Source organism: Pseudophryne corroboree, chromosome 4 (genome assembly GCF_028390025.1).
Source record: "Pseudophryne corroboree isolate aPseCor3 chromosome 4, aPseCor3.hap2, whole genome shotgun sequence".
Taxonomy (NCBI): domain Eukaryota; kingdom Metazoa; phylum Chordata; class Amphibia; order Anura; family Myobatrachidae; genus Pseudophryne; species Pseudophryne corroboree.
The window spans coordinates 585,122,057-585,147,989 of NC_086447.1; the positions used below are offsets into that span (position 1 = coordinate 585,122,057).

At 46.9% G+C, this 25,933-nt stretch overlaps 1 protein-coding gene across 2 annotated transcripts in view; it reads right to left on the bottom strand.

Annotated features, from left to right (window-relative positions):
• Positions 1-25,933, bottom strand: part of AGPAT4 (1-acylglycerol-3-phosphate O-acyltransferase 4) — a 287,709-nt gene that overhangs the window by 34,215 nt on the left and 227,561 nt on the right. The window lies entirely within an intron of this gene.

Consider the following 25,933-nt stretch of genomic DNA (forward strand, 5'->3'; position numbering starts at 1 on the left):
TGCCGGACATTAAATCTACCTGGTGACCTAGCCTCTTTATTATTATTATTATTATTATTATTATAAAGCTTTTCGCACACTTTCCTTGTCATGCCCTATAGTGAACGAATATAGAAATGGGTGCTTAGCATAGAACAACAACTGAATATTGCCCTATCTAAAGTGAAGGGGAATCAGGTGTGACAGGGGGTGCTAAAACAATTGAATCCCCCCCCCCCACACACACACACACAAAAAGTGTTTTGTTCTTATGTCGTCTTCCCCCATTCCCTTCCTTCCATCTCTGATTTGCCATTCCAGCACTCCTTGCCTTCTCTCTCTTCTCTCTTTTGTATGTTGCCACCTTCATAATTCTCCAGTTGCAATAGTGGCAAAGAATCTGAAGCTAGTCACTTCAGATTGGCAGCTTTGGAATACATCAAATCATGGGGTAAATGTATGCAGCAGTGATAAGAGTGGAGAAGTGAGCCAGTGGAGAAGTTGCCAATGGCAACCAATCAGCTGCTCTGTATAATGGTCTAGTATTTTATATTCGGGGGGGCTCCCGCACTAGAAAATGGCTGATATACTGGTGATCTCTAGGAAATGTACTACGTTATAATTGGTATTAATAATGAAAATGTATCCACATAAACACGTACAAATGGTATCAATGGTAGCTGATAAAAAAAAATATATCACACCAGCAAAAGAAAAGGAATCAGTTTCATTACAGCAGCACTCATTCCCTTTCATAGTAATTGGCCAGTGGAGAATTAGCTGACACCAAGCAGGAGGTGTTGCAGACGCGTGACCATGCATTCTAATGTAAGCTGTTCCAGGTGCCAGTGTGGGAGCCTGGTGGTGGCAGCTAAATGATCCAACCACCACACAGTGGGAGGAGTCAAAACAGGCAGTTACAGACAGCGAGAGGGATCTCAATAACAAGGAGTGGTGACATAAAGTAGGCTCTAACTCATGGTCATTCAAGGAGTAGAGTGTCCCTACTCTAATATATATTGCCTTATGTAGTAAGGTCATTTGGTCACACTGACATTTAACTTCTCTGGTGTTTTTTTATGTTTGCTGTACTTTATTGTACCTAATGCATTATGTAGTTAGATAAAATAATAATGAGGTATTTACTCAGAGCCCCATTTATTCGCGTGAGAGCATTGTAGTCAAACCATTTGTTTTTGTGCTATTCTCACCAGTAGAGAAGTGAGAAGACTAGAAGTGAGCTCGACTGGCCTTCCCAGCTGAGCTTTCAGACTGCACTATGCTCAGCTCTGGGATGACTTCCTGTACAGTCAGAGCTTTCCTGTTGTATGAGCTGGAGGAAGCTTGCTGAGGAGAGAACATACAGTAGATCAGACTAGTTAGTAAAGCATTAAGAAACCCAACAAAGGATCTAGTGGTCTGAGGTCTAGGAGAAGTATAATAGTGGGAAAAGAGAAACATGACTCTAATACAAAATTACCTTATTTTTTACAGAAAAGATGCAGTATTCATTATAGCTATTTTTAGTTATAGTTTTTAAATTATGATTAACATTACGGTTAAATGATAGTTAACGCTCGTTCCAAAAATGCTAACAATACAAATAACACAAGTTCTCAGATTCAATTAGCTTCTGGTTGAGGCCAGAGGTATGAGCAGAACGGGGCACAAACTGCTCTCTTGAGGCTACTCGCGGGCTGATCATGGGTCTGTAATTGAATAGCTCTAGTCACTTTAAAGTAGGAACAGACCATGTTCCTCATCACATGACATGACATCACATGTGCTCCTGAGTATGTGCATTATGGAAAGAGTGAAAATGTTGCTTCAAAGTCAAACCTATTGACTCTTAATGATCACCCCCTTCGTTAACTTAAACGTTTACTCTTGGCTCCACAAATACTGCTTGGTTTAGCTTAAATGGACTCACTTTATTACATGTGTAATTTTTGTGAACATTTTTTTTATGATGTCACATGGAACTAAATGATGCAAAAATGTTACTCATTAAATCAGTGAAGGTGTAAAAATGAGGCACAGACCCCAACCACGCACACAGAACATACCATAAATAGTCCTTCACAATTCCTTTATTATACTGTATACAGAGGTTCACAAACACGGTCCTCAAGGCACCCCAACGGTCCAGGTTTTAAATGTATTCATGCTTGGCCACAGGTGACTTAATTAGCACCTAAGTCAATTTGATTTAACCATCTGTACTGAGCCATGGATATGCCTAAATCCTGGACTGTTGGGGTGCCTTGAGGACCGTGTTTGGGAACCTCTGCTGTATTATATGAATTTATCCCACAAAAGAAACCTTCACTTTAATTACTGCTATGCAGTGTGTTCCAGACATCATTTTAACACAGTTTTACACACCCTTGTTCAGCATTGGCTTAGCCTGTGTGGCTACATTGTATTACAAATAGCAGTCATGCAGGGATAATCCTAATAGGCTCCATCTCATCTTCTAATAGGATTGTTCAGGACTGCATCATGAAGCATTCCTTTATTCAATTATTTTATTATCTTAACGATTACGTTCACTGTTAATTCAATGTACAAGATTAGAAGCCAATCCTTCAGAGTGTTAATTATCTTGCACATGTGATTGCGGCAGCTGGTCATATTGCAGTTTAGACAAAGCTGGAATTCTGCTAAAAACATTTTCTCTATAAACTGTGTTTGGCATCCTCACAAAAATATTTTCCCCCATACAAATTGTACCTGATGAGCAGTGAATATAATAGTGTATTATTTATTTACAAACAAAAACCCATAAATATTACATTTGTAGTAAACGTGTACAAATAAATATTGTATAAAAACTTATTGTTATTACTAGAAGGCATTGTATGGCTTTGGTTATTTATAAGTTGTTCCGTATGAAAAATGATTTAAACCCTGGGGTTAGGAGAAAATTCACTAAAGTTTTTAATTTTATTCCAAGTATTCATGTTATTTAATTTTTTTAAATTAAGCTATAACACAGCAAAGGGCAGTGAGGTGAGCCAGAGCCTTTCCTGTCATACTAACGTATATGCCAGAGTTTTGATCATATAAAGTATATGAAAGATACCAAGAATAAATTATGAATATCTACTTTGTATTATTCTAATAATTGTTATAGTTAAAACTCTGGAGTAAAACGTTTATGGTAGGTGAGGCAGTGCCTCCCCTACCTACCTTTTCCATGGGTTGGGTATTGGATCCCACTGGTCACCATACCAACGCCGGAATCCCAGGGATTATAATGGAACTCACCCCCCTATGATCCCCCCTCCCGTGGGTGCCACATCAATAGCCCCTCCCACCTAGAAGATACCACATACTCAGCCCCTCCCCTTCATGTATATTCATTCTTTGTGAATTTGCTGTTGGACTTGAAAGTACAACCATCCAGTGTGCGGGATGTAATAAGCTTTTGCGGTACATAAAACCACACATTGCACTGGTACTAATTGCAAATGTACTAACATATGCCATTAGTATCGCAGAGAACAGCGCTCTCTATAAGACCTGCGGTCTCAAAATACCAACGCTAGAATCCCGCCTCTTTACAGTCCTGACAGTCGGCATGCCGACTAACAGGGACTATTCCCACTTGTGGGTGTTCACGACACCAATAGAGTGGGAATATAACATGTGGCGAACGCAGCTCACCACTGAGCCCGCAAGGGACTTTGGTGCGCTCGCCATCCCTCCCCCAGCAAAAATAAGATTTTACTTACCGGTAAATCTATTTCTCGTAGTCTGTAGTGGATGCTGGGGACTCCGTAAGGACCATGGGGAATAGACGGGCTCCGCAGGAGACATGGGCACTTTAAGAAAGAATTTAGATTCTGGTGTGCTTTGGCTCCTCCCTCTATGACCCTCCTCCAGACCTCAGTTAGAGAAACTGTGCCCGGAAGAGCTGACAGTACAAGGAAAGGATTTTGGGAATCCAGGGCAAGATACATACCAGCCACACCAATCACACCGTATAACTTTTGATAACTTTACCCAGTTAACAGTATGAACAACAACAGAGCATCAGATCAACCCTGATGCAACTATAATATAACCCTTATTGAAGCAATAACTATTTACAAGCATTGCAGAAGAAGTCCGCACTGGGGACGGGCGCCCAGCATCCACTACGGACTACGAGAAATAGATTTACCGGTAAGTAAAATCTTATTTTCTCTAACGTCCTAGTGGATGCTGGGGACTCCGTAAGGACCATGGGGATTATACCAAAGCTCCCAAACAGGCGGGAGAGTGCGAATGACTCTGCAGCACCGAATGAGCAAACACAAGGTCCTCCTCAGCCAGGGTATCAAACTTGTAGAACTTTGCAAAGGAGTTTGAACCTGACCAAGTAGCCGCTCGGCAAAGCTGTAATGCCGAGACCCCTCGGGCAGCCGCCCAAGAAGAGCCCACCTTCCTTGTGGAATGGGCCTTAACTGATTTAGGCAGCGGCAATCCAGCCGCAGAATGAGCCTGCTGAATCGTGTTACAGATCCAGCGAGCAATAGTCTGCTATGAAGCAGGCGCCCCAAGCTTTTTGGAAGCATACAGGATAAACAAAGATTCTGTTTTCCTGACCCTAGCCGTTCTGGCTACATAAACCTTCAAAGCCCTGACCACATCCAGTAACTCGGAATCCTCCAAGTCATTAGTAGCCACAGGCACCACAATAGGTTGGTTTATATGAAAGGATGAAATCACTTTTGGCAGAAATTGTGGGCGGGTCCGCAATTCTGCTCTATCCGCATGAAAAACCAGATAAGGGCTTTGATGTGACAAAGCCGCCAATTCTGACACACGCCTAGCCGAAGCCAAGGCTAGTAGCATGACCACCTTCCAGGTGAGATATTTCAATTCCACCGTCTTGAGCGGTTCAAACCAGTGTGATTTCAGGAAACTCAACACCACGTTAAGATCCCAAGGTGCCACTGGAGGCACAAAAGGGGGCTGAATATGCAGCACTCCCTTTACAAACGTCTGAACTTCAGGCAGAGAAGCCAGTTCTTTTTGAAAGAAAATGGATAGGGCCGAAATCTGGACCTTAATGGAACCCAAATTTAGACCCAAAGTCACTCCCGACTGTAGGAAGTGAAGGAAACTGCCCAGCTGGAATTCCTCCGTAGGGGCATTCCTTGCCTCACACCAAGAAACATATTTTCGCCATATACGGTGATAATGGTGAGCCGTCACGTCCTTCCTAGCCTTTATCAGCGTAGGAATGACCTCATCTGGAATGCCTTTTTCTGCTAGGATCCGGCGTTCAACCGCCATGCCGTCAAACGCAGCCGCGGTAAGTCTTGGAACAGACAGGGCCCTTGTTGCAACAAGTCCTGTCTTAGAGGCAGAGGCCACGGGTCCTCTGTGAGCATTTCTTGCAGATCTGGATACCAAGTCCTTCTCGGCCAATCCGGAACAATGAGTATTGTTCTCACTCCTCTTTTTCTTATGATTCTCAGCACCTTGGGTATGAGAGGAAGAGGAGGAAATACATAGACCGACTGGAACACCCACGGTGTCACCAGTGTGTCCACAGCTATCGCCTGAGGGTCTCTTGACCTGGCGCAATACTTCTGTAGCTTTTTGTTGAGGCGGGATGCCATCATGTCCACCTGTGGCAGCTCCCACCGACTTGCAACCTGCGCGAAGACTTCTTGATGAAGTCCCCATTCTCCCGGGTGGAGGTCGTGCCTGCTGAGGAAGTCTGCTTCCCAGTTGTCTACTCCCGGAATGAACACTGCTGACAGTGCGCTTACGTGATTCTCCGCCCAGCGAAGAATTCTGGTGGCTTCTACCATCGCCACCCTGCTCCTTGTGCCGCCTTGGCGGTTTACATGAGCCACTGCGGTGATGTTGTCTGACTGAATCAGAACCGGGTGGTCGCGAAGTAGGGACTCCGCTTGGCGTAGGGCGTTGTATATGGCCCTTAGTTCCCGAATGTTGATGTAGAGGCAAGTCTCCTGACTTGACCACAGACCTTGGAAATTTCTTCCCTGTGTGACTGCCCCCCACCCTCGGAGGCTTGCATCCGTGGTCACCAGGACCCAGTCCTGAATGCCGAATCTGCGGCCCTCGAGGAGGTGAACACTCTGCAGCCACCACAGAAGAGACACCCTGGCCCTGGGGGATAGGGTGATTAACCGATGCATCTGAAGATGTGATCCGGACCATTTGTCCAGTAGATCCCTTTGAAAGGTCCTCGCATGGAACCTGCCAAAGGGAATGGCCTCGTATGATGCCACCATCTTTCCCAGGACTCGCGTGCAGTGATGCACCGACACCTGTTTTGGTTTCAATAGGTTTCTGACCAGTGTCATGAGCTCTTGAGCCTTCTCCATCGGGAGATAAACCCTCTTCTGGTCTGTGTCCAGAATCATGCCCAGGAAGGGCAGACGAGTCGTAGGAATCAACTGCGACTTTGGAATATTTAGAATCCAGCCGTGTTGTCGTAACACTTCCATAGAGCGTGCCACGCTGATCAGCAACTGCTCTCTGGACCTCGCCTTTATGAGGAGATCGTCCAAGTATGGGATAATTGTGACCCCTTGTTTCCGCAGGAGTACCATCATTTCTGCCATTACCTTGGTAAATATTCTCGGTGCCGTGGAGAGACCAAACGGCAACGTCTGAAATTGGTAATGACAATCCTGTACCACAAATCTGAGGTACGTCTGATGAGGTGGATAAATGGGGACATGAAGGTATGCATCCTTTATGTCCAGAGACACCATAAAATCCCCCCCTTCCAGGCTTGCGATGACCGCTCTGAGCGATTCCATCTTGAACTTGAACCATTTCAGGTATATGTTCAGGTATTTTAAATTCAATATGGGTCTGACCGAACCGTCCGGTTTCGGTACCACAAACATGGTCGAATAATAACCCTTTCCTCGTTGAAGGAGGGGAACCTTGACCACCACCTGTTGAAGATACAATTTGTGAATTGCAGCTAACACTATTTCCCGCTCTAAGGGGGAAGCTGGCAGGGCCGATTTGAGGTATCGGTGAGGGGGCATCTCTTCGAATTACAGCTTGTATCCCTGAGACACAATATCTATTGCCCAGGGATCCACATGTGAGTGAACCCACTTGTGGCTGAAATTTCGGAGAGGCGCCCCCACCGGGCCTGGCTCCGCCTGTGGAGCCCCAGCGTCATGCGGTGGATTTAGTGGAAGCCGGGGAGGACTTCTGTTCCTGGGAACTAGCTGTGTTGTGCAGCTTCCTTCCTCTGCCCCTGCCTCTGGCAAGAAAGGACGCACCTCGGACTTTCTTGCCTTTTTGTGATCGAAAGGACTGCATTTGGTAATACGGTGCTTTCTTAGGCTGTGAGGAAACATATGGCAAAAAATTTGACTTTCCAGCAGTAGCTGTGGAGACCAGGTCCGAGAGACCCTCCCCAAACAATTCCTCACCCTTGTAAGGTAAAACCTCCATGTGCCTTTTTGAGTCGGCATCACCTGTCCATTGCCGAGTCCACAGGACCCTTCTGGCAGAAATCGACATTGCATTTATTCTAGAGCCCAGTAGGCTAATGTCTCTTTTAGCATCTCTCATATATAGGACAGCGTCTTTTATATGCCCCAGGGTCATTAATATAGTATCCTTGTCTAAGGTATCAAGCTCCTCAGATAAGGTATCCGTCCATGCTGCTACAGCACTACACAGTACACACCCAGGCCGACGCAATTGCCGGCCTTAGTAAGGTACCTGAATGTGTATAAATGGACTTCAGGGTACCCTCTTGCTTTCTATCCGCAGCATCTTTTAGGGTGGCCGTATCCTGTGACAGCAGGGCTACCCTCTTGGATAAGCGTGTTAAAGCTTTGTCCACCCTAGGGGAGGATTCCCAGCGTAACCTGTCCGTTGGCGGGAAGGGATACGCCATAAGCATCCGTTTGGAAATCTGCAGTTTTTTATCTGGAGATTCCCAAGCCTTTTCACATAACTCATTTAGCTCGTGTGAGGGGGGGAAGGTCACCACCTGCCTTTTTTCCCCATACATATGAACCCTCTTGTCAGGGACTGGGGTTTCCTCTGTGATGTGCAACACATCCTTAATTGCTATAATCATATAACGGATGGATTTAGCCAATTTAGGCTGTAACTTTGCATAATCGTAATCGACACTGGAGTCAGAATCCATGTCGGTATCTGTGTCAACAATTTGGGATAGTGGGCGCTTCTGAGACCCTGACGGCCTCTGCGACATAGGATCAGGCACGGGCTGAGACCCTGACTGTCCTAAGGTTTCAGCTTTATCCAACCTTTTATGCAAGGAATTAACATTATCATTTAAAACCTTCCACATATCCATCCAATCAGGTGTCGGCGCCGTCGGCGGAGACACCACATTCATTTGCTCCCGCTCTGTTTCCACATAGCCTTCCTCGTCAAACATGTCGACACAAGCGTACCGACACACCACACACACAGGGAATGCTCTTTTCGAAGACAGTTCCCCCACAAGGCCCTTTGGAGAGACAGAGAGAGAGTATGCCAGCACACACCCCAGCGCTATATAACCCAGGAATAACACAGCAACTTAATGTTAACCCAGTAGCCGCTGTTATATTGCTTTTTGCGCCAAATTATGTGCCCCCCCCTCTCTTTTTACCCTCTTCTACCGTGTATCTGCAGGGGAGAGCCTGGGGAGCTTCCTCTCAGCGGAGCTGTGGAGAAAAAATGGCGCTGGTGAGTGCTGAGGAAGAAGCCCCGCCCCCTCGACGGCGGGCTTCTGTCCCGCTTTTATATACAATTTTTGGCGGGGGCTCATACATATATACAGTGCCCAACTGTATATATGCAAACTTTTGCCAAAGAGGTTCTAAATTGCTGCCCAGGGCGCCCCCCCTGCGCCCTGCACCCTTACAGTGACCGGAGTATGTGGGTGTATGTGGGAGCAATGGCGCACAGCTGCAGTGCTGTGCGCTACCTCAGTGAAGACTGGAGTCTTCTGCCGCCGATTTCGAAGTCTTCTTGCTTCTGTCACCCGGCTTCTGTCTTCCGGCTCTGCGAGGGGGACGGCGGCGCGGCTCCGGGATCGGGCGACGAGGGTGAGATCCTGTGTACGATCCCTCTGGAGCTAATGGTGTCCAGTAGCCTAAGAAGCAGGACCTATCTGCAGAGAGTAGGGCTGCTTCTCTCCCCTCAGTCCCACGATGCAGGGAGTCTGTTGCCAGCAGAGCTCCCTGAAAATAAAAAACCTAACAAAATACTTTCTTACAGCAAGCTCAGGAGAGCTCACTGAACAGCACCCAGCTCGTCCGGGCACAGATTCAAACTGAGGTCTGGAGGAGGGTCATAGAGGGAGGAGCCAGAGCACACCAGAATCTAAATTCTTTCTTAAAGTGCCCATGTCTCCTGCGGAGCCCGTCTATTCCCCATGGTCCTTACGGAGTCCCCAGCATCCACTAGGACGTTAGAGAATAGCCGTTTTAAAAGGTGGTGGTAGCTGGTATGGTGACCAGCGGTGTACTAACCGCCGGTAAAGCATACCCAACCCGGTGATGACATGCAGTGCGAGCAGGGTGATGACATGCAGTGGGGGGGGGGGGGGGGTGTTGGGGGAGCAGTGGGAGCAGGGCGATGACATGCAGTAGGGGAGCAGTGGGAGCACAGTGATGACAAGCAGTGTGGGGAGGGGGGGCAGTGGGAGCAGGGTGATGACATACAGTGGGGGTTGTGGGCGGGCAGTGGAAGCAGGGTGATGACATGGAGTGGGGGAGCAGGGTGATGACATTCAATGGCGTGTGTGGGGGAAGTGAGAGCAGGGTGATGACATGCAGTGGCGTGTGTGGGGGCAGTGGGAGAAGGGTGATGACATGCAGTGGGGGAGCAATGCGAGCAGGGTGATGACATGCAGTGGTGGGTGTGGGGGAGCAGTTTGAGCAGGGTAATGACATGCAGTGAGGGATGTGGGAGTAGGGTGATGACAGGCAGTGGGGGAGCAGTGTGAGCAGGGTGATGACATGCAGTGGTGGGTGTGGGGGGGCAGTGGGAGCAGGTAATGACAAGCAGTGAGGGATGCGGGATTAGGGTGATGACATGCAGTGGGGCCAGTGGGAGCAGGGTGATGACATGCTGACATGCGGTGGGGTGGGGCAGTGGGAGCAGGGTGATGATATACAGTGGGGGGGGCAGTGGGAGCAGGGTGATGACATGCAGTGGGAGGGCTGTGGGAGTAAGGTGATGACATGCAGTAGGGGCAGTGGGAGCAGGGTGATGACAAGCAATGGTGGGTGTGGGGGGGGGCAGTGGGCGAAGGGTGATGACAAGCAGTGGGGGGAGTGCAGTGGGAGCAGCACCTAGGGTCACTGACAGTCACAATAAACAGTGTTTAGCATGTTAGCAGAAGCAGAATGCTCTCATAAAACTTAAAAGTAACTACAGGACAAGCAATAACATGTAACTGCACTACTGCAGACTCAGTACTCATACCAGCACCAGGAAGGACCACCGTAACCAGTGCTCCCGGTGTCCGCGTGGGTCCTCTCACACAGCATCTCCTCTTTACACGGCAGAATACACTGACGCACATTAACGTCACTGCGTTGTGTTATTCCTGCAGCCACTGCCAGAGAAGAGGGACGGGAGGTTGTGGGGCGGGCCATATCCATCCCTGTCCATAGTGCAGCATCTATTGATATGGGCAGTGTAGGTGGGCGTCTCACAGCGGGACAGCCATAGGGAGGCCTCCAATCTCAGTCCTGCTTCATGTATTATGTATAATGTATTAGGCAGCCGCAGCAAGCGCAGCAGTGTGTTTAAGGTGGGAGGGCAGAGGCGGGGCAGCTAGATACACATGCGTGCAGAGCCTCCCAGATGTCCAGTGCTTTATAAATAGGCAGCTGCCTGTATTTGTTGAGGGTGGGCGGAGGCGGGGCAGCAAAGAGAGAAGCATGCTTATAATGTTGCACTTAGTTGCTGTGGCTGGGTGTAGTTCCATCCCCAATTACAACTGACAGAACGCAGTTCCGCCCCGTTCCAGCCCACTTTAACCCCTGGGGGGCGCAATTCCCACTCTATGGGTGTCGTGGATACCCACAAGTGGGAATAGTCACTGCTAGTTGGCATGCCAAATGTCAGGATTGTGAGGGAGCGGGATGTAGGCATTGGTATTGTGACCGGTGCTCTCCTGACCGCCGGTCACACAACTACATCTCCTTTTCCGCAGATCTCTGATCAAAACTCACCAAATTTCCAGCAGTAAATACTGCTGTACCTGTTATATAATGCCCACATGAGCCCTTTGGCTCATATATTGTGTGTAAATCTGGCTCTGGTATTAGCCAGTGCCTCTTGAGCTGTTTACCTGAGTGCACGTCCCTGCTATAACATGACTTTCAGGTTATTAGTACAGGTTGAGTCTCCCTTATCCAAAATGCTTGGGACCAGAGGTATTTTGGATATCGGATTTTTCCGTATTTTGGAATAATTGCATACCATAATGAGATATCATGGTGATGGGACCTAAATCTAAGCACAGAATGCATTTATGTTACATATACACCTTATACACACAGCCTGAAGGTCATTTAATACAATATTTTTTATAACTTTGTGCATTAAACAAAGTGTGTATACATTCACACAATTCATTTATGTTTCATATACACCTTATACACACAGCCTGAAGGTCATTTAATACAATATTTTTAATAACTTTGTGTATTAAACAAAGTTTGTGTACATTGAGCCATCAGAAAACAAAGGTTTCACTATCTCACTCTCACTCAAAAAAGTCCGTATTTCGGAATATTCCGTATTTCGGAATATATGGATATGGGATACTCAACCTGTATTACACAATGAACATCATTACATCAAATTGCTTGAAGTAACGCAAAAAAATAATTCCAATTAGAACATAAGGAAAACACCTAAAACAGCTCCTTATCACCAATGAGCTTTTGGTACACCTGGTGCTACAGTAAGTGGCGCTGAGATGTGCCCTGTTTGTACCACTACTGAAGCAAGAGCAGCACTGACACCATTGTGGTTGGCACTGGCCTAATCTGTGGAGTTCATGGAGGGAAATTATCTGGTTACTCTTGTGTCAAGGACCCTTCTCACCCACTGATCTTCTTAGTTTCCATTTGATGAGGTTTACAAATATGAAGTCTCAGGTTCACGATTGTCACTGGACACTGAAGCTGACACAGAGCAATAGTAGGAATACGTCAACATGACACTAAATACCGCAAGTCTTCATTGCCTGTATAGCTCAGCCTCATAACTGGCCAAGAAGAGACATATTTTGATGGAGTTTAAATGTGAAGGCAACATCAACCACACAGCAGGGACTGAGAAGAGATATTTGATTACAAGCTTAGCAATACAATCATACCTCACCAGCTAGTATAAATTAGATATGATTTAATGCATGCATAGGTATTTTATTTAGCTACAAAAAAGTTCCAGTTCTGAATGCCTCTACACGTACTGACTAACAAACCTCCTCTGTTTGCCATGGACGTATCACGGACTATACAGTTATTAAATATGCTGCATACTGTAGGTAAAAAAACATAAACTGTGGCTATATGGAAAATGATATGACAAGGTAGGGAAATGTAACAATGGACTTATTTCTATATTAACAGTTATTTATATAGAGCACACATTTTCTCAACGCTTTCTACAGACCCTCACAATCTATATTCCCTCTCACATGTACACACACGCATATACACATTTTGACATAAACCAATTAGCTTATCAGTATGTTTTTGGGTTGTGGGAGGAAACTGGCGTACCTGAGAAAACCGAGATGACATACAAGCACCACACATATGGGAATCGAACAGAAAGACCTCAGTGCTGGGAGCTAGTAATGGTAAACACTATGCCACCTGTGCTTCCCTTGGCTCACTGATTTTCAACATAAACATCCCATGGGGATAGTAGTAAATTAGGGTGCTTTGTGTGAAGCTATACTGTCATGTTTGTATGTGAAATGTCACCAGGAGATCTCTAGTAAATATACCCCAAACATATATGGGAAAGTGTTGACGGTCTCAAGGGAATATGAGAAACTGAAAGGCAGTGGTTTTACAATCCTAATTTCAATCACATAAGCTTGGAAAGTATTAACATACCCATTCCCCTTCATTAACATTGTTCAATAACTATTGTTCCAAAAAAATACCTAGTGGAACTTGTACAACGGAGTAGATATCCAGTCAGGGTCCCGGCGTAAAGCTAGGGCCTTACATAGCAGCCAAGCAGGTCCGCTTGGCCGGAAGGAGCCTGCACATGGGCTCCTATGCAGCCACCCACACATATGCGGTGGTGCCGCAGCCACCGGAACCAACTGCAGCATGCTGCCGTTGAGCCGGATGACAGGCCAACGGGATTTCAACTTGAATGTATACATTTGAATGTATGTGTTCACACAGTGCAGCTGTGTCGCACTGTGTTCTATTGAAATCCCGTCGTGGCACTGGTCGGATCCTGTTCTGCGGCAACTGGCAGAATAGGATCCGTGTGAACACAAAACCCTCCTTCCAGCAAGTGAACTGGACCCACTTGGCCACTATGCGTGGCCCAGCAGTCGAAATACCGACGCCGAAATCCTGACACTACTTTGAATGCTGTCGCCGGGATCCGAAAATTGATCACTAGCCTGGTGCTGGGTTCCCAAATGAGGAATTGCCGGGTAAGCGGAGAGGTAAGCCATGGAGGTTAGAGATAGTCTGGGGGTATTAGGCTACAGGGAGGGGGACTTAGGGCTAGGCACCCCTGGGGAGGGTAAGGCTGTGGGGGAGGGAGGGTGAGGCTGTGAGAATGGGAGGTTAGGGTTAAACACCACTGGGAATTGGTTAGGGTTAGGCTGAAGGGAGGGGGTTGGGGTCAGGCTACAGAAAAGGAGGGTTAGTTTTAGGGGGTTTGGGGATTAGATATAGTATACTCACTAGTACATGTCGGGATCCTGAGCATTGGGGTGCCAATGTCAGTATTATGACTGCTGGCATCCCAAGCACCGGGATCCGGATACCATCCCCAGAAGAATATAGAAAAAGACTGGATCATCTACACACATCCTATACAACCCTCTTGGGGACTACCACAGGGTATACAGTAAAAGGGTATCTACTGAGAGACAGAACAGCATGGGAGAGATAGGGGTGATTTATATTGTTAAGGCCTTGTGGTGTGGAGTGCTGTCTCTTCCCAGGAACACTGTGTGGGGAAAAAATTGCTTTAGGGGTTTTGGTAATTTACCTGGCAATTGTTTAAGTTACCATTTACTATAATATTGATATATTTTATGAATACCTTGATATATAATATATTGTATATAATGTATCTTGCTTGTAGTCTTGTCTTTGCAATTTTGAAACATAAGGTACCTTTGGATACCTAGTGAATGTTTCTAACTCCCATCTACTTCACAGTGACACTTACAGCATCAGCTCTAGTGAAGCTATGCAACAGACCAGGGGAGGATTGGGCCACCAACAGCACGAGGGGAAGATAGGGCTTGTGACCACTTCTCCCACAGGGCCACCTGCCAGTCCTCAGATCAGCAGTGGCTGTCACACAGTGTCACTGACAATGCACGACCATGCTCAGTGCACTGCTCTTTCAGCTATGTCTGTGACCAATCATTGCAGCAGTGACAAGCAGCCTACATGGTCTCAGTGTACTACACATAGTGGCCGTGCAGCCTGCATGGGAGGAGTTGGGTGTAGAGGAGCAGCAGTGATACTGCAGACCAGCTTGCTGATACTGACAATCACTGAGCTACCACTGTGAGAAAAGGAGAGTGATGGAGGAGAGGATGTGGCTCGGAGTGTGAAGGAACGGGGAGGGTGATGGATGAGAGGATGTGGCTGGAGTATGAGGGAAATAGGATGATGAAGAAGAGGAGGGGTCCGGAGTGTGAGGGAAGGATGAGGGTGATGGAGGAGAGGATGTGGCCAGGGTGTGAGGGACACAGCAGGGTGATGGAGGAGAGGATGTGGCTGGGAGTGTGAAGGAACAGGGAGGGTGATGTATGAGAGGATGTGGCTGGAGTATGAGGGAAATAGGATGATGAAGAAGAGAAGGGGCCCGGAGTGTGAGGGAAGGATGCGAGTGATGGAGGAGAGGATGTGGCCAGGGTGTGAGGGACAAAGCAGGGTGATGGAGGAGAGGATGTGGCTGGAGTATGAGGGAAATAGGATGATGAAGAGGAGGGGTCCGGAGTGTGGGGAAAGGATGAGGGTGATGGAAGAGAGGATGTGGCCAGGGTGTGAGGGAAACAGCAGGGTGATGGAGGAGAGGATGTGGCTCGGAGTGTGAAGGAACGGGGAGGGTGATGGATGAGGGGATGTGGCTGGAGTATGAGGGAAATAGGATGATGAAGAGGAGGAGGGGTCCGGAGTGTGAGGGAAGGTTGAGGGTGATGGAAGAGAGGATGTGGCCAGGCTGCGAGGGAAGCAGCAGAGTGATGGAGGAGAGGATGTGGCTTGGAGTGTGAAGGAACGGGGAGGGTGACGGATGAGAGGATGTGGCTGGAGTATGAGGGAAATAGGATTATGAATAGGAGGGGTCCGGAGTGTGAGGGAAGGATGAGGGTGATGGAAGAGAGGATGTGGCCAGAGTGTGAGGGAAACAGCAGGGTGATGGAGGAGAGGGTGTGGCTGGGAGTGTGAAGGAACGGGGAGGGTGATGGATGAGAGGATGTGGCTGGAGTATGAGGGAAATAGGATGATGAAGAAGAGGAGGGGAGGATGAGGGTGATGGAGGAGAGGATGTGGCCAGGGTGTGAGGGACACAGCAGGGTGATGGAGGAGAGGATGTGGCTCGGAGTGTGAAGGAACAGGGAGGGTGATGGATGAGAGGATGTGGCTGGAGTATAAGGGAAATAGGATGATGAAGAGGAGGGTTACGGAGTGTGAGGGAAGGATGAGGGTGATGGAAGAGAGGATGTGGACAGGGTGTGAGGGAAACAGCAGGGTGATGGAAGATGTGGCTCGGAGTGTGAAGGAACGGGAGGGTGATGGATGAGAGGATGTGGCTGGAGTATGAGGGAAATAGGATGATGAAGAGGAGGAGGGGTCCTGAGTGTGAGGGAAGGATGAGGGTGATGGAAGAGAGGATGTGGCCAGGCTGTGAGGGAAGCAGCATAGTGATGGAGGAGAGGATGTGGCTTGAAGTGTGAAAGAACGGGGAGGGTGATGGATGAGAGGATGTGTCTGGAGTATGAGGGAAATAGGATGATGAAGAGGAGGGGTCCGGAGTGTGAGGGAAGGATGAGGGTGATGGAGGAGAGGATGTGGAGAGGGTGTCAGGGAAACAGCAGAGTGATGGAGGAGGGGAAATGGCCAGGGTGTGATGGAGGGAGGAGGGTGATGGAGGAGAGGATAGGGCCAGAGTGTGAGGAATGGAGGAAGATCAATAACTGGTGAACCACTAGGTGGATAAAGCTGCAGCCTACGGTACCATTGCATGGTTGGTTTGCCAACCCACCCTATTTGGGCATACCCTGAGCAATCATTGATAATTTTGAGATGTACCCAGCTCCTCCAGGCATTATAACATGGTATTGGTAGATATCAGTGTACAGGAGCTGAGAGGGAGCAGTTCCTGGGTATGTACAGAAGACGCAGACTGCATACAGTAGCATGGAGATTTATGTTGCACAGTTAATAGTAATAATAATAAGTATGGTGCTGCATTGTTTTTAAAAGCTGGTGTTTTGGGGTAGATGGCAATAAAGGGGGTGGTATGTGGGTCGTAGGACTATAGGGTTCATTGTATTGTTAGGAGTAGGACACTTACTGTAGCCTCTTACTTCAGCATTATTCTAGCTACTTATAGCACTGAATAATTTACTGCAATAAGAAACAATTTTTGCCCCAGCACGTTGACTCACCTCTGTTCAACAATGCCATCAGATCCTTCCAGATGTCCCTTCTATGCCATCATACAGTGCATCCGCAAAGTATTCACAGCGCTTCACTTTTTCCACATTTTGTTATGTTACAGCCACATAACATATTTTGTTCTGTTAATGAATATTAAATTCATTTTTGTCCTCCAAATTCTACACACAATGGGGGGTCATTCCGAGTTGTTCGCTCGTTATTTTTTTCCGCAACGGAGCGATTAGTCGCTAATGCGCATGCGCAGTGTCCGCAGTGCGACTGCGCCAAGTAAATTTGCTATGCAGTTAGGAATTTTACTCACGGCATTACAAGGTTTTTTCTTCGTTCTGGTGATCGTAATGTGATTGACAGGAAGTGGGTGTTTCTGGGCGGAAACAGGCCGTTTTATGGGTGTGTGTGAAAAAACGCTACCGTTTCTGGGAAAAACGCGGGAGTGGCTGGAGAAACGGAGGAGTGTCTGGGCGAACGCTGGGTGTGTTTGTGACGTCAAACCAGGAACGACAAGCACTGAACTGATCGCACTGGAAGAGTAAGTCTCGAGCTACTCAGAAACTGCACAGAGAAGTCTTTTCGCAATATTGCGAATCTTTCATTCGCAATTTTGATAAGCTAAGATTCACTCCCAGTAGGCGGCGGCTTAGCGTGTGCAAAGCTGCTAAAAGCAGCTTGCGAGCGAACAACTCGGAATGAGGGCCAATACCCTATAATGACAACGTGAAAAAAGTTTTTTTTGAGATTTTTGCAAATTTATTAAAATAAAAAAACTAAGAAATCACATGTACATAAGTATTCACAGCCTTTGCCATGAAGCTCAAAATTGAGCTCAGATGCATCCTGTTTCCACTGATCGTCCTTAAGATGTTCTTACAGGATAATTGGAGTCCACCTGTGGTAAATTCAGTTGATTGGACATGATTTGGAAAGGTACACACCTGTCTATATAAGGTCCCACACTTGACAGTGCATGAAGTCAAAGGAATTGTCTGTAGACCTCCGAGACTGCCTCGAGGCTCAAATCTGGGGAAAGGTACAGAAAAATATCTGGTGCTTTGAAGGTCCTAATGAGCACAGTGGCCTCCATCATACGTAAATGGAAGAAGTTCGTAACCACTAGGGCTCTTCCTAGAGCTGGCCGGCTGTCTAAACTGAGCGATCAGGGGAGAAGGGCCCTAGTCAGGGAGGTGACCAGGAACCTGATGGTCACTCTGTCAGAGCTACAGCATTCCTCTGTGGAGAGATGAGAACCTTGAATCTGATTGAACATCTGTGGAGAGATCTGAAAATGGCTGTGCACTGACGCTTCCCATCCAACCTGATGGAGCTTGAAAGGTACTGCAAAGAGGAATGGGTGAAACTGTCCACAGATAGGTGTGTCAAGCTTGTGGCATCATAATCAAAAAGACTTGAGGCTGTAATTGCTGCCAAAGGCGCATCAATAAAGTATTGAGCAAAGGCTGTGAATACTTATGTACATGTGATTTCTTAGTTTTTATTTTTAATAAATTTGCAAAAATCTCAAAAAAACTTTTTTCACGTTGTCATTATATGGTGCATTGTGTGTAGAATTTTGAGGGAAAAAAATAATTATTCCGTTTTGGAATAAGGCTGTAACATAACAAAATGTGGAAAAAGTGAAGCGCTGTGAATACTTTCCGGATGCACTGTATTAATCCACATGCCACTTATATACCATCAGACCCATGTAGATGCACCATATATGCCAGTAGACCAACCCCCATTTAGGACTGAGGCTGATTTTTCATCTCAATCCGCCGCTGTAGCAGACTGACAAATTTGAGATTTAATTAGTCGTAGGACACCCATCTTCCAAATGTGGCTTACACTTACAGCAGTATGCAGTGATTGAATTAAGAACCATTACGTTAGGTTACTGACCTTGCAATGCGTATAAACTTTTTCAAAATGAATGCTTTCTGCAAAATGTAATCACTCTAGAGCAGAGGTTCTCAAACTTGGTCCTCGTGGGCCCACACAGTGCATGTTTTGCAGGTAACCCAGCAGGTGCACAGGTGTATTAATTACTCACTGACACATTTTAAAAGGTCCACAGGTGGAGCTAATTATTTCACTTGCGATTTTGTGAGGAGACCTGCAAAACATGCACTGTGTGGGTTCCTGAGGGCCGAGTTTGAGAACCTCTGCTCTAGAGCTATCCCAACTGTCCCAGGCATCTCATGATGTCACTGCTTAAAGCTGCACAATCACAAGGAAAGAGTGCTGGGGCTGCTACATGCAGCTTTATTATCAGTTTTAAAACACAAACCAAAATGAGTGATTTTGTGACAGTGACATGGTGGCGTTCTAAAAACAATGGCACATACAGTAATGTAATGATTACACTTTTTGTGTTGGTAAGCAAGGGTAAGTGTAAAGGAGAGCACAATACACAATTTCTAGGATCCCTAAAAAGTATCATCTCCTTGAAAACAAAAGAAGAAAAAACTGAAGTACAAAATTGGTATCCATATACTAATATACTACTGTAGGAATTGGACATATCTATTTCAATGACAATGTATGGGTTTGTTAGTGATATAATCTGGATGATTTGTATTTTTTTTTTAACCTAGCTAACCTACTTCCAAATGAGGCACCAAGGTATAATAATAGGATTTTAATTACCTACCGGTAAATCCTTTTCTCGTAGACCGTAGAGGATGCTGGGGTTCCATTTAGTACCATGGGGTATAGATGGGTCCCTTGGAGCCATGGGCAGTTTAAGAGTTTAATAGTGTGGGCTGGCTCCTCCCCCTATGCCCCTCCTACCAGACTCAGTCTAGAAACTGTGCCTGAGGAGACGGACATACTTCGAAAGAAGGAAATACACAGATAGTGGTAAGATTCACACCAGCTCACACCGAAACGAAAAACTATGCTGACCAGCATGCAACATGCAGAAACCATGCAAAACAGCATGCAACTTGAAGAAATCAAGTAAACCAGCATGAAACATGAAGATACCATGCCAACCGGCATGCAACATGAAAGAAACCATGCTAACCAGCAGGAACATGGAGAAACCATGTTAACCAGCATGCAGCATGAAGAAACTATGCTAAGCAGCATGCAACATGAAGAAAACCATGCTAACCAGCAGGAACTAGAAGAAACCCTGCTAATCAGCAGGAAAGAAGAACAGCAACAGCTGAACCAATACTTAGCCAAGTAACAATGCAGGAAACGAAGCGCTGGGCGGGCGCCCAGCATCCTCTACGGACTACGAGAAAAGGATTTACCAGTAGGTAATTAAAATCCTATTTTCTCTTACGTTCTAGAGGATGCTGGGGTTCCATTTAGTACCATGGGGATGTACCAAAGCTCCCAGTACGGGAGGGAGAGTGCAGAGGCTCCTGCAGAACAAATTGACCAAACTTAAGGTCCTAAGAGGCCAAAGTATCGAACTTGTAGAACTTAGCCAACATGTTCGACCCTGACCAAGTAGCTGCCCGGCAAAGCTACAAAGCCAAGACACCCCAAACAGCCGACCAGGAAGAACCCACTTTACAGGTAGAGTGAGCCTTAACAGAATTGGACAATGCAAGCCTGCCATAGAAAAGCATGCTGGATAGTAAACCTGATCCAGCAAGAAACCGTCTGCTTATAAGTATTCTTGTTGGGATAACAAAGGACAAACAAAGCGTCCGACCCTCTGTGACGAGAAGTTTTCTTCACATAAGTCATCAAAGCCCCCACAACAGCCAAGGACTTTGAGGGAATTGAGGAGTCAGTAGCCACTAGCACCACAATAGTTGGTCGATATGAAAAGCCGACACAACCTTTGGAAGAAATTGCTGACGCGTAGTGAGCTCAGCTCTATCCTCATGGAAAATTAAGTAGGGGCTCTTGTAGGACAAAGCCCCCAATTCCGACACACACTTAGCAAAGCCAATGCTAACAGTGTGACCGCCTTCCAAGTAAGAAACTTGACCTCTACCTCCTGGAAAGGCTCGAACGAATTCGATTGCAGGATCTGCAGCACCACATGAAGATCCCAGGAGCCACAAAAGTGGTTGGATGTGCAGAACTCCGTTCAAGAAAGTCTGAACCTCAGGGAGAGCAGCCAATTGTTTCTGGAAGAAAATGAACAAGGCCAAAACATGGACTATTATGGAGCCCCAAGTGTAGACCCACATCCACACCTACTTGTAGAAAGAGGAGAAACCGTCCAAGTTGAAACTCCATCGTAGGAAACTTCTTGGATCCACACCAAGAGACACACATTTTACAATTCCGATGGTAATGCTGAGACGTTACTCCCTTCCTAGCCTGGAGCAGAGTAGGAATGACCTTTTTCGGAATGCCCTTCCGAGCTAACATCAAGTAGTCAACCTCCATGCCGTCAAACAAGCTGCGGTAAGTCTTGATAGGTGAACGGCCCCTTGTTGCAGAAGGTCCTCGCGAAGAGGAAAAGGCCTCGGATCTTCCAGCAGGAAGTCCAGAAGATCCTCATACCAAGCCCTTCTTGGCTAGTCCGGAACAATGAGGGACGCCTGAACTCATGTTTTACGAGCTTGAGAATCCTTGGGATGAGTGGAAGAGGAGGGTACACATATACTGACTAGAACACCACAGAGTTACCAGGGTGACCACCGTCACTGCATGTGGGTCTCTGGACCTGGAACAGTACCTCCGAAGCTTCTTTTTGAGGCGAGAGGCCATCACGCCTAGCTGAGGTACACCTCTTCGGCTTGTGACCTCTATGAATACCTACGGATGGAGGTCCCATTCTCCTGGAAGGAGATCGTGTCCGCTGAGGAAGTCCGCTTCCCAGTTGGCCACTCCCAGAATGAAGATTGCTGACAGCGCCATCGCGTGATTTTCTGCCCAGAGGAGGATTCTTGTTACCTCTGATATTGCAGGTCTGCTCTTCGTTCCAATCTGTCGGTGTATATAGGACACCGCCGTTACATTGTTCGACTAAACCTGAATGGCCTGATCTTGAAGAAGATGTGTCGCTTGTAGAAGGGCGTTGTACCCGGCCATTATCTCCAGAATGTTTATCGAAAGGATGGATTCCAGACTTGACCACTTTCCTTAGAAGTTTTTCACTTTGGGTGACAGCTCCCCAATCGCTGAGCCTGGCATCCATGGTTAGAAAGATCCAATTCCGAATCCCGAACCCGCAGCTCTCGAGAAGGTGAGAAGTTTACAGCCACCAGATGAGTTAAATTCTGGTTATCGGCGACAGGCATATACGCTGGTGCATGTGAAAATGAGATCCCGACCAATTGACCAGAAGATCCAGTTGGAAAGACCGTGCAAGGAATCTTCCGTACTGTCGAGCCCCATAGGAGGCTACCATCTTCCCCAGAAGGCGAATGCACTGATGAACCGATACCCGGGCTGGCTTCAGGACATCCCGGACCATTGATCGGATCACCAACGCTTTCTCCACCGGTAGAAACACCCTCTGCACTTCCGTGTCGAGAATTATCCCCAGGAAGGAACGCCCCTTGTCGGCTCCAAATGTGAAATTGGAAGCTTCAGGATCTACCCAAGATCCCGGTACAGTTGATGTGAGAGAGCAACACTCTGTAACAACAACTCCCTGGAGGATGTTAAGGTCTTCCAGATATGGAACTATGTCCACTCCTGGTCTGTGTAGTAGGAGGATATATGCTGCCATGGCCTTGATGAACACCCCCGGTGTTGCGTAGTAGCCAAGTGCAGTGTTTGGAACTGGAAGTGACATAGTTGTAGTGCAACCCTAGATAGGCCTAGAGAGGCGGCCCAATTGGAATGTGAAGGTACGCACCCCTGATATCCCGGGATACCAGGAATTCCCCAATATCTTGACCAGAGATCACCGCTCTCAGACTCCATCCTGAATTGAACACCCACCAGTAGGGGTTCGATGACCCTAGGTTCGAATAGCAACCCCTGTTACGTAAATGAGGTGAAACTGGAATAATGACAAGTGTTTGTCAAATGTTAGAATAGCTTCCAGCGTATTATACTTTCAGTCTGAGAAGCAAGTAAACCTGATTTGAAGAATCTGTGAGGCGGGAGTACTAGAAACTCCAGCCTGCACCCCTGGGCAGCCTAACATTTCCCAGGGGACTAGGCAGGATATCGCCTATTACTGAAATCTGTTTAGTCTCTCTCCCACCTACTTTATCCCCAGGCAGTGAGGTCCACCGTCAAAACTAATGTTTTGAGAATACCGAACCCGAAATCCGTTCCTAGGAACCTAGCGGTGAAGGTTTTCTGGAATTTCCCCAATGACCTCTAAAGGAAGTGGAGTAATCATGTGTAAACCTTGCGGTTTGAAGGGGTTGCAGTATAGGTGTAGGATCTAATTTCCTGTCTGTGCAGCTGCGGAAGGAAGATATGTCCACTTACCCGCAGTTGGCTCGGATATTCACGTAACTCGAGCGTCTCAACAGGGCCTCACCCTTGAAGGGCTGACTCACCATACCTTTCTTGGATTCTGTATTCGAAGTCCATTGGTGTAGCCACCTTCCCCTGTGTGTCGAAACTGCCATGCGTTATGCAAGCCAATCTCCTTCATGGCGTCCAGCCGTGAAGCCTGTAGAATCCTATATGTGACATAGAAACAAGTACATGTCAATCCTTTACATAGAATCTAAATCATCAAGTAAGAAGCCTGACCACGTTACAATAGCCCCAGAGATCTACGCAATAGTGGGTCTCCGAGTCACTGCAGCAGTGTACAGTATTAGAGATTAGTCTCAATCTGCGATCAGCCTTTATGGAGGTTGTACCAGGGACAGGTAACAACCTTTGACAATTTAGACACTCTTTAGGGATGTGGATAATATCTCTGGGTGTACTCAGGTTTTCCCAAATAAGGAGTTTAACGCCCTTAACAGTGGAAAACATTATATATGTATATTACATATATATATATATATATATATATATATATATATATATCTAAATAATATTCCTCATCTCTAATAGCCTCAAACATATATAGCCCCCCTCATATATAATTTATATGGGACAGTGTACGCTTGTTGGGGTACGTAATTGGGGTGAGAGGCACAGTTGTGTGATTTTAATTCCCAGACTACTCAAAACTGCAGCTTCTTCCCAGTATGGGATATATTTGAAGAAAATACTTTAAAGTACACCCTATGGAGACCACTCAGGGAGATCTGCCACAAAGCCTGAGAATTTGTACAGTTTTGAGCATGGTATAGACTCCCCAGGAGAAGATATACATTCTGCAGTACAGGACAAAGTCCCTTAAACATGGTAAAGTGGGTTACACACACACAGGAAAATGTTAACACAGTTTTCCCCCAGAATATCTTCAGAGAGTCACACTGCAGTGACGGGCGGTGGGGTGAGGCAGAGCCTTTCCTGTCATACTAACGTTTGTGCGAGAGTTTTGACTGTATCAAGTATATGAAAAATACAAAGAATACTGTATGTTTGGGGTGTAGTACGGTATGCCGGCGCTCGGGCTCCTGGCGACCAGCATACCGGCGCCGGGAGCCCGACCGCCGGCATACCGACAGTGTGGCGAGCGCAAAGGAGCCCCTTGCGGGCTCGCTGCGCTCGCCACGCTGCGGGCACGGTGGCGCGCTACACTATTTTATTCTCCCTCCAGGGGGGTCGTGGACCCCCACGAGGGAGAATAGTTGTCGGTATGCCGGGTGTCGGGATTCCGGCGCCGGTATACTGTGCACCGGGATCCCGACATTCGGCATACAGAAGACCACCCGTATGTTTAAAATATCTTCTTTGCATTATTCTAATAATTTTTATTTTTATAGCCAAAACTCTGGAGTAAAAAGTCTATTGCAGGTGAGGCAGTGCCTCACCTGGTTAACTTTTCCGCACATCTCTGATCAAAACTCACGAAATTTCAGGAGTTTATACTGCTGTACCTGTGTATAATGCCCAGATGTACGCTTTGGCTCATATATTGCATGTAAATCAGGCTCTGGTGCTAGCCAGTGCCTCCTGAGCCATTTACCTCACCGCACGTCCCTGAGTCACAGAGTACAAGAAGCCAGCTACAGTGCGCCCTTATAGGTATTTATTATGATATAAAACCCCGCTGACTAGCTTAACCTTAACAGGGTAGCTAATACATAATTCACTCTCCCCCCTTGTTTATAACACCTTGTCACCGCAGTGTAGTTATGTGGAGGACAGTGCTCCCTGTCATCGTGTGTCTACAGGGAGAAAATGGCGCTGGTGAGTGCTGGATCCGCTCTGAGGAGAAGCCCCGCCCCTGTAATGGCACGTCTTCCCGCCCTTATTGTATTATATTGACCTGAGGTAATTTACAGGTAACAGTGGGATCAGCCCCTGGTAGCCTTATGTGACCAGTGGAGGGTATTTGCCCCTCACAGCGCCGTACACAGCGCCGCACACACTGTGCCTCTGAGCCCTTCGGAGCGCAGCCTGTCAGAACTGCGCTCCTACCCTTGTGCCGCCATTCCCGCCGGCAACCCGCTTCCTGGGGTGCCGGCGTCATACTCACCACTCTTTTATCTTCTGGCTCTGTTAGGGGGTGGCGGTCGTGCTGCGGGAGTGAGCGGTCGCCTCGGAGGCTTGCGATCATCACCCTCAGGAGCTCAGTGTCCTGTCAGCGGGGATATAGAACCATTAACCTTAATAATAGGTTAATAATAGGTTGGTTCCTACTCCCCCCCCCCCCCCCTAAGTCCCACGAAGCAGGGAGGCTGTTGCCAGCAGCCTCCCTGTGCCTAACTCTTTAAAAAAACAATAAAACTAAAATAACTCCTAGGAGCTCCCCTAGCTGTGACCATTTTCTTAACTGAGTCTGGTAGGAGGGGCATAGAGGGAGGAGCCAGTCCACACTATTAAACTCTTAAAGTGCCCATGGCTACCAAGGGACCCGTCTAAACCCCATGGTACTAAATGGAACCCCATTATCCTCTAGGACGTAAGAGAAATATACATATACATATATATAGATAGATAGATAGACATATATATATATATATATATATATAACTAGGACTTAAAAAGTTAACACTATCATTCCTTATATTATTTTGGTAGCTATTTAAAAAGAAAAAAAAAATAGGCAAAAGACAAATTCC